This window comes from Periplaneta americana, chromosome 3, assembly GCF_040183065.1.
Source record: "Periplaneta americana isolate PAMFEO1 chromosome 3, P.americana_PAMFEO1_priV1, whole genome shotgun sequence".
Lineage (NCBI taxonomy): Eukaryota > Metazoa > Arthropoda > Insecta > Blattodea > Blattidae > Periplaneta > Periplaneta americana.
In genome coordinates this window covers 44,436,045-44,452,182 of record NC_091119.1, presented here as the reverse complement: position 1 = coordinate 44,452,182, position 16,138 = coordinate 44,436,045, and the positions used below count along the sequence as shown (strand labels likewise).

General features: G+C 35.2%; 1 protein-coding gene across 1 annotated transcript in view; it reads right to left on the bottom strand.

Moving 5' to 3' along the window:
- Positions 1-16,138, bottom strand: part of LOC138697015 (QRFP-like peptide receptor) — a 198,338-nt gene that overhangs the window by 2,770 nt on the left and 179,430 nt on the right. The window lies entirely within an intron of this gene.

The window sequence follows — 16,138 nt, the reverse complement described above, 5'->3', positions numbered from 1 at the left end:
TTCTTACATTCTCTAGAACAGTGGTTCTTAAACTGGGGCTTGTGTAAAGATATGAGAGGGGTCGCAAGATTATTTACAAAATAAAATAAAAATGCCTTATTAACAAATATTTATACAGAGTGATTTATATATAACTAATACATTTATTTATTTATTTCTAAACGAATGATGCTAACCACAATTTGTTATACCTCAAATGTAGAGTATCTTTGGGAGATTATTAACATCTACAGCAAATGTTGAAAATTCTTTATGCTCGACCATGCCGCAATGTAGTAATTATACACCTGGTAGCAGTCCTTTAATGCATGTCATTAAAGTACACCTATTCATTAAAGTTCAGGTTTTCGATTATTCTCGGATATGCAATCGAAAGACAACTAGGGAAACGTCACGGATGCTGGAAATCCAATACTGTCGCAGAAGGTTATGTTCTATTACTGTAATAATTAGCGTTAATTGTAAATAATATTCAAATAAATTTAATTGTTCATCTCGTTTTTCAATGTCGAATTCAATTTCAAGGTTATATCAAGATTAATTCTTATCTTACTCTCTAGATTATATCAAGGTCGTCGACATTCGTTTCCCGGAAAAAATCAATACTTTCGCGTCTGCGCACATCTCAAAATTTATGAGGTAGGCTATTGCACGCACTCACATAACAATAACATGAATACTTATGAATAATTTCAAGTTAGAAATATGGTCGAGCATAAAAAGTCGTATGAAACTTGCCTATAATGGTAATTAAGACGCTCGTATGAAAATTATGAAACTCGCTTGCGCTCGTTTCATAAACATCCTCGCGTCTTAAGTACTACTATTATAGGCTCGTTGCATAATGTAGTATTATATATTTGACTGGAAATTCACTTAATGACCAGTTTTTAGCATCAAATTAAGCAGCGCTTTTGATTCCCTGTCACGAGATGCGCAGATGTTTATTCTTTATTCTGTATATTTATTGTCATCAAAATCATTATTCTTTTAGAGATCCAGTTGTTTCTAATTTATTTACCAGTCCCAGTACTGTGTTTTTTGGGGGGGATTACGAAAACCAAATTCTCTCTGCTAAGTCCTTTGAGTAGCTGTAATTGAATTCGTAATCCAGTATTGCTTCACAAGGAAGAACCGTTAATTTAATGTGTACTGCATTTTCAGTGACTAAAACAGAATGTCGAAAACAGCTGCCAACAATAAGGACATCTTGTGACAGGGAATCAAAACTCCTTGTTAATTTTACGTTAAAAACTGGTCATTTAATGAATTTCCAGCCGAATAAATAAAGAATTTTCAACATTTGCTATAGAGGTTAGTAATCTCCCAAAGATACTCTACATTTGAGATATAACAAATTGTGGCTAGCATCATTCGTTTTTAAATGAAGAAAGAAAGAAAGAAAGAAAGAAAGAAAGAAAGAAAGAAAGAAAGAAAGAAAGACATGTGTTATAGGCATCCAATAAGGAAAACTCGGTGCGTAGAAACCAGCGGGCGTGACTGTCTCGCGCAGATGACGTATGCTCCCGTTTCCAGCATGCTCTCAAGCTACTGCAGGGGAGTAAGAGGGGTATAGCATGAGCGCAGCGAGGAGTCTGAGCTGAGTTTTCTTTGTAGGATACCTATAGTTCTATATAAATCACTCTGTATATTGCTTTTAGAAACATAAACAACGTTGAATATTGCTTTTAGAAACATAAACAACGTTGAATATAAAGGTAAAAGAATCTTTCTGCAATTATAAAGTAAAAAATAATTAATGTAATAAGTGTGTCTGTTTTTCAGATAGTAACCTCTCAAAGCTGGAGTAAATATTCCATACACACAGTGATATCGTTTTCAAGTACGAGATTTATCGCTTTTGTCTTGATGGTGATCAGACGAAAAGACTTAATTTGCATGAATACGAAGTTGAAAATGTTATCAGAGACTTAAGAACTTCTTGTGGAAACCCGAGGTATTTTTTTTTATTCAAAACTGGTCAACGCTCTGCGAAAAAGGGTCTAATTTCAACATTCAATCAGTAGGTACATATTTCAATGAGTAATTTCATTCATATAATATATATTTTTAATTTCATCTAGTTGAACACAATGGATTCAGTATCCATCTGTGACTGTAGTAATTGTTTTGAGTTTCTTCCTATAAATACTCAAGAACCTGTTGTTTAAAATCGTACTTCTGGTAGTATCCACTGGTTTTGAGTAAAATTATATTTGTTTACAGTTTTACAGGGATTTGTATTATTTTTGGAATGGAGTCAAGGACCGGTACAGTAGGGGGGGGCACAAACTGAAGTCTTGTCCAAAAGTGGGTCGCGCCTTCAAAAGGCTTGGGAGCCACTGCTCTAGAAGTTGTGTATGATATATGATGCCGTTCCTACATTTCCGATAAGTTTTGTGGTCTTTTTATACTCTATTCAAATTGCGAAATTTGGGATAGGTAGCATTTTGTCTGAATGGAATAAATTCTGCTGAAACGACGTATGATGCAATGTCATATCGATGATACGGAATTTCCAAGTCATGTGATATTTGAAATGTTATAGCATTTTGTATGAATTTTTAATGAGGAAAGATAATACTTAAAGTTTTCGAATATACTATATATTACGAGATCATATTCTATTTCCAATTAAACGAACCCACTTTCGACGGGAAATAAAAGTCAATGCATGTTCTCCATTGAATAAGTAGACAAAGAGTTGACAGTTCGAAAGCGTGACGTGATGAGGTACGTAGCACAGTCTAGTATATACAGTCACGAACCTCAATACGTAGTAAATATACATCCATAGATAGTTGCTAACCACTAAGATCGCTACTATCGCCTCATTATAGACAATACGAAATATTACAGGCACAATCTATTGTTCCTAGCACCCCTCACAACTCAAGCTTCGTGACTGTATATACTAGACTGTGGTACGTAGAATGACAAGGACCAAACAAGGTTGCTATGGAAACGCTTCTCACAACGTTACAAAACTGATTGCATATGTTATGATTTCATCAGCTTCGTCTGTGTAACTGTAGGACATCGTTTTTTAAACAAGAGGAAGGAAAGAAAGGGGGGGGGGGAGAGACGATTTAGAAGAGCAGGTAAATTCCTTGCTAGGGAAGGATTGGCGAACAGTTAAATATGAAAGATAGAAATGATATAATAGGTGTGGGAGGAAGTGATGATTTACGTAAAATGGTATTCAAGCAAGGAAAAACAAGAGATGATATTGCAAAAGAAATTATAATATAATGGAATAATTATTAACAGGTATACCCCTGGAACTACACGTATCATCGATGGAATACCACTTCTCTACCAGAAGATTATGCTTGCCGATTGCAGGGGATTTGCTCCGCGTGTTATATCTGTAGGTAGACATTAATTTTCTACTAACGGCCTTATTAATAAAAATTCTTATAAAGACGTTTAACTGTCTTATACTTACACATTGAATAGCTCGTATGTAAATTCCTGACTAAAAATCGCTATATGCGTCATGTATAACAGTAAAACTGTTACGCAGCTACGTCATAGTTTCGTCATTACTTCATTACGAAAGATAATAAAATATCTGAAGTTTTGTATTACATCCGATAGTGCGCGTCAGTGTGCCATGATAAGTATCGATACAGCGACAGCAATATTATTCTAATTATTCTGTGCTCTTTGGTTTGTTCTTCTGTGATTACAAGGCAGCCATAATCATTTATCTAGATTGCAAAAGGAAATCACATTTTACCTATAGATGGTATACATATTGTTAATCAGTTGCTGAAACAACATTTTTCAATAATGTTCTAAAGGCTTTCATATACAGAATTCGTGATACTATTGTGTTTGCATTATAATTGAGGCGGTAGCCGGAAAATGGGCCCATAGGTATACAAGTCCTTTTTCGGGAGAATGTTTAATTCGATTCTCCATTTTAAAATCTACTTGCTTACGTAGTTTCGTTTCAATATCTTGTAAACAGAGGGCAGGGTAGCTAATTGAATGAACCCAGGCACCCTTGCGTAGTTGTGTAACTCAGCAAACCATCAGTGAAGATGATCCTCAAAGTGAGTGTGAGTCCATACAGGATGTTCACTAAAGTGTAAACTGAGCTCTGGAGATAAACTTTGAAGTGAGTGTGAGTCCATTCTAGATTAATGCTAAATAACCCTTAATCTGTATTCTGTACCCAACAGATATTCTTGATTTTTACGTTTTCGATATAATTTATGACGTAACTACGAGATACGTGCAAGAAATATAATTTTACTAAAATGATTATAAACTTGTAAACCTCTGTAATGTGCGTTGTTCAATGTTGATGTTTAATTTCTGCTAATATACAATCATATTGAAAGTATTTTGATAAAATAAACTTGTTCTCTGGAAAAAGGGCCTATAAAATGCTCTATAATAACACTATTAAAGTCGGAATGAATTATTTAACAAAAAATTGTAGATAAATATTATTGTAACATTGTGCAAATTATTATTTTGATAAAGTTCATTCAAATCGCAATTACATATAAATAAATCTTTCAGTCTTTGTTTTCTCGAAACATGACTTTTGTTTATCGGCCCTTTTTCCGGCTACCGCGCCTCAATTAGTAAATTAGTGTCTTATTCATTATGAATGCGTATAAACTATAAAGATTTCCATGACTAAAGAAAAAACCAATCTTCATAAACCAGAGAAAAAAATCTGCAAATCGTGAAATTTCTGAAAGGCCTAACAAAATTGATTCAATGTGGCAGTGTCTGTTGTGTTTACGTGACCGACCCTACATCTCTTTCCCCTAGCTTCACAGCTGTCATGCCTCATACGTCACTCGTAACACAGAGCATAGAGGCCTAGCTTTGCGTTGGCCATGAATCCACGTATGTCCTAGCCTTGCGTTGGAAAACTTGGTAATGTTTTATTTGAGTACTCAAGATAAAGGATTTTAAATAAATTCAGTTGCGCAGTTATTAAGAGGGTGGAAGTAAAATAACCCTGCAGATTTTCGTAACAAATAGCTCTGTTGTATCTAACAAAAAAGTGTAATACCATATTGGTGGGAAATTCATAATTTTCTCAGAAAAAAAATGTCCCCCAAATGTTTAACACCCTTTCATTCGGTAACTATTGCGAGTAGGATGATTTTTGTCCATATTGATAGAAAATCTAATAAAGAATCATTCATCCCTCTCGCGCATTTCAATAGCGTGGACGGTTTTCGTGTAAATTTAATTTATAAATCACTTAATTTGAAGCCGCTTAACAACGCGACAAGATTGCAACGCTGTAGCCAGAGAGGTAGGTGGAGGCAGTTAGACAGCCTGCGTTCGCTGGCCTCTTATATGAAGAGAGAAGGGGTGTGTTAGCGGCGATGTTGCTGGACTGCTGAAACTTTAAACTTAAGTTTTAATTAATCGTGCATTTAATCATAAAACTTATTATAGATTTTCTATTCATTTAAGTGTAACTATCGCCTCTTTCAATTTGCAGGGTTCTTTCACTTCCACCATCTATAATGCAAAAAGAGTTTATAACTACAACATTGTTACCCAACAGCATTGGTATTTTGACGTGAAATTGCATAAAATATGGAACTTTATTGTAGCGTAATTAAATTATATATTGCTATAGCTACTAATTATTAATAATTATTAATTCATGGACAATGAAAGCATTTAATTTATTACGTTTTACAATTATTTACTTTACATGTCATTATCTCTTTAAAATTCCCTATATTCACTACAGTCGTCCTCAGAACTGTCACTTTCTAAATTAATAATATTACTAAAGAGCGCAAATGGAATACGTATTGAGAGAATACAAGTCTCCTTTCCTTATATTGTTATACAGGCTGTTTCAAAAATAGAGGGCATAATTTCAGGTATGTATTCCCCATATGTAGGCAATACAAAAAGTTCATTACAACATATGTCCTAAAATGTTTGGTTTCCGAGTTATGGCCTTCAAAACAGTGATATTCACCGGAAAGATTTTCTTTCCGCAGTTAGTTGCCTTTACAGCAGATGTTCAAAATGTCCACCTCCTGCTTGAATACAGGCCTCATATCGATGTCTCATGGCCCTGCGAACACGATCCCAAATTCCAGGAGTATTGCGTATTTCCTCACAATCTGCCACAATTCGATTCCGAAGGGATTCCATGTCAGGCACCGGAGACGAATACACCAATGATTTTTAATAGCCCCACAAATAGAAATCGATAGGGTTCAAATCAGGTGAGCGTGGAGGCCAAGCAATTGGGCCACCTCTACCTATCCGTCGATCAGGGTACTTCTCCTGGTACGAACGATGAGCCAGCGCAGCATTGCCGTCCGCCTTACCGTACATGAAGTGCACTTCTGCCACCTGATTTGAGTACATATCGCACAGTACGACGCCAAACACAACACTCAATATATCCTCCGTCTCGGAATTAACTGTCAGAGTGTCCTCTGTTTATATCTTCTGTGACGACCCTACCTGCGGGAAGAAAAACGTTCCGGTGAATATCACTGTTTTGAAGGCCATAACTCGGAAACCAAGCATTTCCGGACACATGTTGTAATGAACTTTTTGTATTGTCTACATAGCCTATGGGGAATACATATCTGAAATTATGCCCTCTATTTTTTAAACACCCTGTATATGTAGAACTACAGTTACAAATTTTATGTATTATGATATTCTAATAATATTGTTATAAAAATTGTTACAAAGTACATTTGTAAGTAGTACTGCCCAGTATAATTGTTTATAGACCTAAGAAAAATATTAGATTACGTTTTTACACCCTAGTGACGATACATACATACATACATACATGTTCTGCCCATGGGCAGGTCTTTCACTGCAAACCCAGCATTCTCCAATCTTTCCTATTTTCTGCCTTCCTCTTGGTCTCCGCATATGATCCACATATTATCTTAATGTCGTCTATCATCTGATATCTTCTTCTGTCCCGAACTCTTCTCCCGTTCACCATTCCTTCCAGTGCATCCTTCAGTAGGCAGTTTCTTCTCAGCCAGTGACCCAACGAATTCCTTTTTCTCTTTCTGATCAGTTTCAGCATCATTCTTTCTTCACCCACTCTTTCCAACATAACTTCATTTCTTATTCTGTCTATCCACTTCAAGGCCCGCTTCCACTTAGCGGAATCGAATCGAACAGAATTTCTCTTCACAATGTATTTAAATGGAAGATAGCAGAAAGCGGCGCTTCGAATCGAACCGAATCGAATAGAATTCATGAGCTAGAATATTTATTCCACTGGCGGAACAGAATTTCTTGTTTCGGCTATGATTATATGTTCTCGTGAAGTCTTCGTGATAAAAAAGAGTCATATCCATTTTTGATAGCGCAGTTTCTTTATTGAAAGTTATTGCTGAAATAGTATGTAGGCCTAGGCAGAAAATTACAATTAAATAATACGAACAAAGAAAAAATAATAAATCTTGTTCATAATAATTATCCACTATTGTATGGCAAAACACAGAAGTACTACTGTAATAGTTATTCCCATGATAATGCTTGAAGCGAAATAAGTAAATTACCGGCAACGGATACATTAGGTAAAAGTTAAAATCCAAAGCAGCGCTAAAGAACGGAATTTTGCCTCACCTCCGAGAACATAGTCAAATAATATGAAAATTATCTGTGTATCCAGTATTTCCTTTGCTTGTTTTAAATATTTATTTCTTCTCTTTCTGCCTCTTCACACAACTGTGCTAAAGCAAATACGCGATCCCTTTTAATCTGAACATGCTTCGGTTCGATTCCACTAGATGTGAGCGCCGGCAGATGTTTCGTTTCGATTCGATTCCGCTAAGTGGGAGCGGGCCTTCACACGTTCCATTCTTCTCCATCCACATTTTAAATGCTTCTATTAATTTCTCTTCACTTCGTCGTAATGTCCATGTTCCTGCCCCATACAATGCCACACTCCACACAAAGCACTTCACTAGTCTCTTCCTTAGTTTTTTTTTCAGAGGTCCGCAGATGATGCTCCTTTTTCTATTAAATGCTTCATTTGTCATTGCTATCCTTCTTTTGATTTCCTGGCTAGAGCTCATGTTACTACTTACAGTACACCCCAAGTATTTGAAGCTGTCCACTTGCTCTACTGCCTCATTTAGAATTCGTAAGTTTACCTTCTTTACTTTTCTTCCTATGACCATGGTCTTCGTCTTATTTGCATTTATCTTCATTTCATACTGCTCACAGCTGTCATTTAGCTCCAGTAGCATATCCCTTAGTACCATCTTCTCTTCTGCTAACAACGCCATGTCATCAGCAAATCTTATGCAATTTACTCTTCTTCCTCCTACTTTCACTCCTCTTTCTGAAAGTAGTTCTTCACAATAATACTCGTACAACATAATTCTGACCAATGTAGTTGTACGTTTGTTCTTCAGACAAACATTAAATTTTTTCCTTGCTTGGCCTGCATTGCTCCATCTAACTGACATGATGTGTGTATGAGGAGAGACTACCTTGCCAGCTGCTCTGTAAACACTGTATTATTCTATGTGTACTTAACTGCAGAATAAATGTGTCCCAACTTCGAAGTATAATGATGAGTCCTGCCTGTTTACACTCTGAAAATGCAGACGATTCTCGCAGTGATAATCTTCTGTCTTTAATCAGTAACTCATGCAGTCTGTACACATTTTAATCTGTAACCGTTGGTACGAGTCTCACGATTCACATCCGCTTTGTAATCGCTATGGTATTTGCAACATTCTGAAACAGCAGTTCTTTTCAGAGAATTACACCATAGGCTTGATTAATGACTTGAGTTTCTGAACTAGGTACTTTATCCAAGCGAAACACAGATTACAATAACGTGGACGAAATATATCATTTGAATGAACAATACATCCATATTTTGCGTACATTCTGACAAGAATATGTTAACAGTGTAAACCTACAGACATTTATGATGGTAGTAAAACATCATTATTTTAAAATACACGAGTATGTATGTCTGCTATTCACAATGCCCGTTTAATATTATTGCTGAAATTTTCTGCCATACTTCTGGAAGTTTTTGATGGTATATTGAACGTATGTGCGGAATCCGAAGCCAATAGCATACAGGGAAGAATTTTTAATATGGCGCAGGAAGGATAGAAGTGGTCGGTATCAATGTGTGAAACAGGAAACCTCTCGGTGGACAAAGAATCTCCATTCTTTAAGCTTTCTTTTTAGAAACGACTGTTTAACGAAGCTGTATCAACTGCGAGGTTATCTAACATAGGATTGATAACAGTGAAATAGTGTTTGGCGAGGCGAGTCCGAGAATTCGCCATTGAATTACCCGACATTGGCCTTAAAAGTTGGGGAAAACTTTGGGGAAAAACTCAGCCGGATAAGTGACTGAAGCAGGATTCAACGAACAAAATTTCGGGTCATGAATAGAGTCTTGCGTTACGTAGTCACTAAGCAACCCGAAATAGTGTGGTTGCGTATGGCGTATAGGTTAGTGGCATTGAACCCCAGACGCAGAGTTCAGGTCTACCTTTAGTAAAGCAGTCAACATGCCGAAACAAAACAAGAACCATTTTGTCAACAGTAATCTCACTAGACGTTTTGATTTTATCGATAAATCTGCGAGTGGAACACGAGCAGATTTATCTAGAGAAAATCAAAACTCGAGTGGGATTTAATTGACTATTACACGATTAGAAGAAAGTATATAAAGATTAGAAGTAACGAAGTACTCCAATACAATAAAATATTAATTGACTTACGAAAATACAACTGTTTCAAATGTATTATTGTACCATCTCAACATTACAAATATTACGCTAGTAGTGAGCAATGCCTTCTCGTCGGGAAGTTCTTGATCTACACGTATACACGATGGCAATGTTACTAGTCAAGAAGACTTTGTTGATTCAGTTTCATTTTTATTATTAAAACAGTTGCATTCCACTTCAATTATCCGAATCCCAGTAATCAACGTCACTTGACAGATGATTTTCAATAAATCTTAATATTAAACAATCTCTGATACGTGACTATCCATAATATCATATAGCAGAAGCTATAACATAACCTAACTAATATACTGTACACAAGTGTTAGAAAAGTTTTAATTAACGACGATGACATAAAAAATAAACATGAATAATTTTAAAAGGAATAATTATTGAATGTACAATTTTCAAATTTGAATGTGGTTGGTGGTTCAATTGATGTTATATTGGACGTGTGCGTAATAGAAGTGGAACTCGTTGATTTAGGCCTACATGGTGTATTCAACTTATTCAGGATTTCCAAATGAATAATTTTAAAAGGAATAATTATTGAATGTACAATTTTCAAATTTGAATGTGGTTGGTGGTTCAATTGATGTTATATTGGACGTGTGCGTAATAGAAGTGGAACTAATTGATTTAGGCCTACATGGTGTATTCAACTTATTCAGGATTTCCGAATTGTGCTCTTCATTTATTTGTAAATCGGATTTCAGAAGATGCATAGGTATGATCAGTGATTTTTATTAATTCTTGTTCTTGAATGCCAATGCGAGTCATATTTGAAACTGCTGTGCATCGACTGGACTGGTTTGTAATTATATATATATATATATATATATATATATTTTACGTCCAGACCAGCGCAGTTTCAAATGTTGGCAAACAAAGAAACAAATGCTAGGGACGCGATAAAATTAAACAAATGCTAGGGACGCGATAAAATTGTGCGATAAGCAGCCATGATTGGTTGAAATACGTCCTTTCGTACCGTTTTATTGGTCAAAAGTAGTATGACGTAGTAAGAGTGTAATAGTGTAAACAGTTTTGTTTTTACCGTGATTTATTGTATTATTGTAACTTCCAGCATTAATTAATACATACATTTATTTGTATTTATTTATTTATTTTATTTAGTATATATTTATTTTTTACTTTTTTATTTTTTACTTCTTTATTTATTTACTTATTTATTTGTTTCTTTATTTATTTGTTTACTTGTTTACTTATCCATTTATTTATTAATTCATTTATTTGTTCATTCGCTAATTAATTAATTAATAAATAAATATATATGTATATACAGGGTGCAAACTATATAAACTGCCAAAAAAAGTACTGGTGATAGGGCATAAATTACTGAAAAAAAGTCTAATAAAATTTTTTTGTAACTTCTGCGGTTTCCCTAGAAAAAATGTTATCTGTGGTCTAACGTTTTTGGAAATGGTAGTAGACCGTCATTATTTAGGCTACTTCGGTCTGCCATGCACATTGCAAGTGTGATGAAATATCCTTGTTTACAAATCAAGGTATTCTGTTGTCTCTCTGTTGTTCTGGTGTTAGCGTGTGTGTGTCATTGACAATGACGTTCACATTTACTCGAACAGTAAAATATTAGATTACTATCAATCCTAGAAACATAGTATTTTAGGCATTTAAAATAAAAAAATAGAAGAAAAAATTTCACTGCACATCATGTTTAGTAGACCGAGATGTACAGTCTGTATAATTTTGACAGTTCATATCGTTTACACCCTGTTTATATATATATATATATATATATATATATATACATTCATACATACATACATACATAAATTGTATCCAGTTACAACGTTCATATGTAAAACAAGTATTCATAATTATTTATTTCTATAATATGGCATTAGAGACGGTAATACATGAAGACAAAAAAAAACCTACAAACATTTTAAAATGGATGAAAGTTGAAACATCAGGGCCGAAATATATTTTATACATTTCAATATTAACTAATTTTCAGTTGTAAATATTCCGATTTAAATACTTTCAATAACTTGTCATATTATTTACTTCTAAATCATTTTAGCTTTGATTAAGTATATCTATTTCTTTTAAAAAGTGCAATTTAGTGTTAAAAATCCTGTAAAGACGAGAAAAAAAAATGAACATTTGGGTTTTACATTTTGGATGAAAAAATATATTGTGAAATAATAAGTTTCTAGGATCTAGATGTGTTTTACTTATTGTGACAAAGGTCTTCTGTTGCCCATAGGGTGGCTTTAAATAAATATTTAGTTCGTTATTAAATTTACATGACAGTATATTTTGTACGTGAGTACTGTTCCCATTGTTCAGTGCCTAATCAGGCAGACACACGGATGAGCAAAATGTAAATGGACGAAAAGGAGCGGGGGGACGGCTCATTACAGCCTTCAACAGGTCTGACTCGCAGGGCGCAACTCGTATGATCCATGTGCACTTAACTTGTACTCAAAGTAACCAAACGCAGAACTCTAGTCATGAGTCCCACTCGTTATTCCGAGACTAAGCAAGTGGCCTGTCGAAATATTCATCTTTACAGTAGGGCACATTATACCATAAAATAAAACAATGTCGTGTGAAATAAAAGTTGCCATTAAATATTTAATTTGTTCTCGAATATAAGTTTTATTGCAATATCTTGTAGAAATTTCATTATATAGGCCTACATACACTTATGGCTTTTAGAGAACTCGGAGTTTCATTGCAGCCCTTACATAAGCTCGCCATAGATCCCTACCCTGTGCAAGATTAATCCAGTCTCTATCATCATATCCCACCTCCCTCAAACCCATTTTAATATTATCCTTCCATTTACATCTCGGCCTCCCCTAAGGTCTTTCTCCCTCCGACCTTCCAACTAACACTCTATGCATTTCTGGATTCGCTCATACGTGCTACATGCCCTGCTCCTCTCAAACGTCTAGATTTAATGTTACTAATTATGTTAGATGAAGAATAAAATACGCGTAGTTCTACGTTGTGTAACTTTCTTCATTCGCCTGTAACTTTATCTCTCTTAGCCCCAAATATTTTTCTAAGCACATTATTCTCAAGAACCTTAACTGCTGTTCCTATCTGAGAATCCAAGTTTCACAACCATACAGAACAATCGATAATGTAACTGTTTTATAAATTCTAACTTCCAGCTTTTTTGAGAGCAGGCTGGATGACAAAAGCTTCTCAACCGAATAATAACAGAAGGGGGAGAAGAGAGAGAGAGAGAGAGAGGGAGAGAGAGAGAGAGAGGGAGAGAGAGAAAGAGAGAGAGAGAGAGAGAGAGAGAGAGAGAGAGAGAGAGAGGAGTTATGGAAGTAAGAATTGTGATTTTATTCGAAACTATTCAAAATTGGACAACGTTTTTCTTCACAATGATGTCAGGAATCAGATCCTAGATTATGGCACAATCTTCATGAATCACCCTGTATATTAAAGAACATAACATAAGCCGTACTACAGTATCTCACTGCCATGTGTGTGGAATGTTCGTGTGGAAGAGAAAATGTATTTTTTATATAATATTTGGTTGGGAAGAAACTTCAGAATTGAGGAACATTCTCAAAATAAAACGACACAGGTGTAGTGAGTTTGACTCGAGATCTGAGACTGCGTTAAGTTTCGCTGCGTATCGAGTCAAGCAGACAATTCAACTTGTCCGAACTAGCCTCCTCTGCTCTTCTCCAGCCGGCCCGGAGATAGAGGAATGCTGTGAAATGGTAAAGATATGAAGATCGTGACAGAATGTAGATGCCTGACATTGCGAAAAGAAGAACTAGGGTCCTATTCCACAAAAGTGTGGTCTAATACATTATTAGTTATTAGTAAAAGTTCTTGTATAGTATGGAGTTGTAACTTTCTGTTCCATTTAATATGGTACAACAGTTGTATTAGTAAAAAGTATGGCGGAGGAATGGCTGTTTGCTACATGACATCATACCTTGAATTGGGCTATGTCCACCTCCTTGGTAATAAATTTGTATTTCAGGATGCAAAAAAAAGTTTATCATAATTCCTGTAATGTTTGTCTGAATTATTTTATCAACAATAATCTCACTAGAGATTTTGATTTATCTAGAGAAAATCAAAACTCGAGTGGAATTTAATTGAATATTACACTATTAGAAGAAAGTATATGAAGATTAGAAGAAATAAAGTACTCTAATACAATAACATATTAGTTGTCTTACTAAAATTCTATTTCACTAATGTTACCTTCACCAAAATGTTTGAACGAAGCTGCCATTTTCAGTTGACTATGCGGGAAACAAATGACGATCGCAAAGCATGCTTTTTTAATATCGTAAAGAATTTGCAGTTTGAAATCTTGGCAAACAAAAAAACAAATACTAGAGAAGTTATAAAAAACAAGCAAATGTTAGGGAAGTGATAAAAACAAACAAATGCAAGGGAATTGATAAAATTGTAGCGATAAACAGCCATGATTGGTTGTATGACTTTAAAAATGTAATAGTTAGGAATAATGATAATTCAAATACTTTATCATGTACCTATTTATCAATATTTAAACGTAATCTTCCACTTTAAGATGATCTTCGTAATTTTTCGTGCGTAATTTCAGTTGATGAATGGTGCAAGTATCGATCTCTTCATATGCTTGAGTTAATTCGTGAAAATGGTGCTATTTATTTTAAAATAGCCAGAGGCTAGGAAAGACATTCTGTTCGTTACATTAAGTAAAAGTCGAAAAAAAAAAAAATGCATGTAGTTATTGACTACAATTAACCAAACAATGAAGTGTATAGTAACTGTTGCTTTGCTGATAATGATTTAATTCGATTCGTTGAATGTTTTAATTTGTGTCTAACATTAGTGAAAAGTCCTACTTCAAGTGCACTTAACCCAAAACGTTCATTGTACTCAAATACAGAGTTAAAATGGAAATTTATTCCTCCTTTTTATACACGGATATTCTCATTATCTTTATCATTACTTTTACTACTATTGTCAACTATTTACTTGAATTACACAAAAATTTCACTGGTATTTGAAGTTATTACCATTCTTTCAGTTGTAGGGAAATCTGCACAAATTACACCAGAGTAACTAACGCTAATATTTACGTGGAACGTCACAATGAAAATCACTTCTACTGTTGTAATTATGGAGTAATAAAGTACAAATGTACAAGAAATCTTTGTGGAACACAATTCTACTAGTAGCTATTAGTTATAGATCAATACACCTGTAGTCGGGCGTTCGGCTTTGTCAATCATAGAAAATTGCTTTCCAAACTTGAGAAGTATGGTGTTCGTGTTGTAGTTTCAAGATGGTTCTCACCATACCTGAGAGAGATTCAATATGTTGAAATTGTAGAAAGAACAGATAAGTATATGAAAATCTACAAATCAAACTATACTGATATTGATGTTGGTGTCTCTCAGGGCTCAATTTTGGGTTCTGCATTATTTATTTTGCTCATTATTTAAAAGCGTGTTTTCTTACTGTGTATGCTGATGATACTACGTCTATTGTGAGTGCTGAAAATGAAATAACTTTAGTACATAAGTGTAATGAGTTGTTGAAGGATATTAAATTATGGTTTACAGATGTTTTATTTGAATATCTTAAAATTTATTTTATTCAATCTCACAATATTCAAAACAAAAGTGAAAATATTGTGACAGCGACGTGAGATTCGAACTCACGACCAGCGTCCCGCAAGAGAGCAGATCGCGCGTGAGCCGACACGGGCTCTACGGAGCACTGAGGGACGGCGCGCGGCGGAGAGAAGAGAGGGTAAAGGGCCTACGCGGCGAGGGAGTTTGCGCGCGCATCTGGTGCTGGCAGAGAGGAGAGGGATCTGGATTGTTCTCTGGAGTGCTATCTCTGGACATGCGTGGAACTTTCCAGGCTACGTCGCTGTGGTTATAAAAGAAGAAACGCGAGCGAACTTGAGCAGTTTTTTCAGTTTATTCAGCCATTCAGTGAGTAAGCCAGAGCAAGCAAGCCAGTCTTGTGTACCGGAGTTCGACTCGAGTGTGAGTCCGCAACTGTGTCAGCATCCGAAGGCCTGAGTTCGAGTGCAGTGGACCGCAGTTGGAGGGACCTGAGTTCGAGTACAGTGGACTGTCTCTGAAGGTCTGTGGTTCGAGATACTGTGAACTCGAGTGACTGAGCTAGGAGAACTGTGAACTGAGAACTGACAGTTCTGATTTGTAAATAGTGCTTTGTAAATATTAGTTAAGATTAACAGTTCATTGTTGTTCGTAATAGTCCAAGTAAATTGTCATTGTCGTCGGTGGAGTGCACTAACGAATACTGTGTTACTGTGTGGAGAGCAAATCCTATTATTGAGATAATAAAGTTACATTGTTGTTAGTAAATAAAATTACAATATTTTAAAC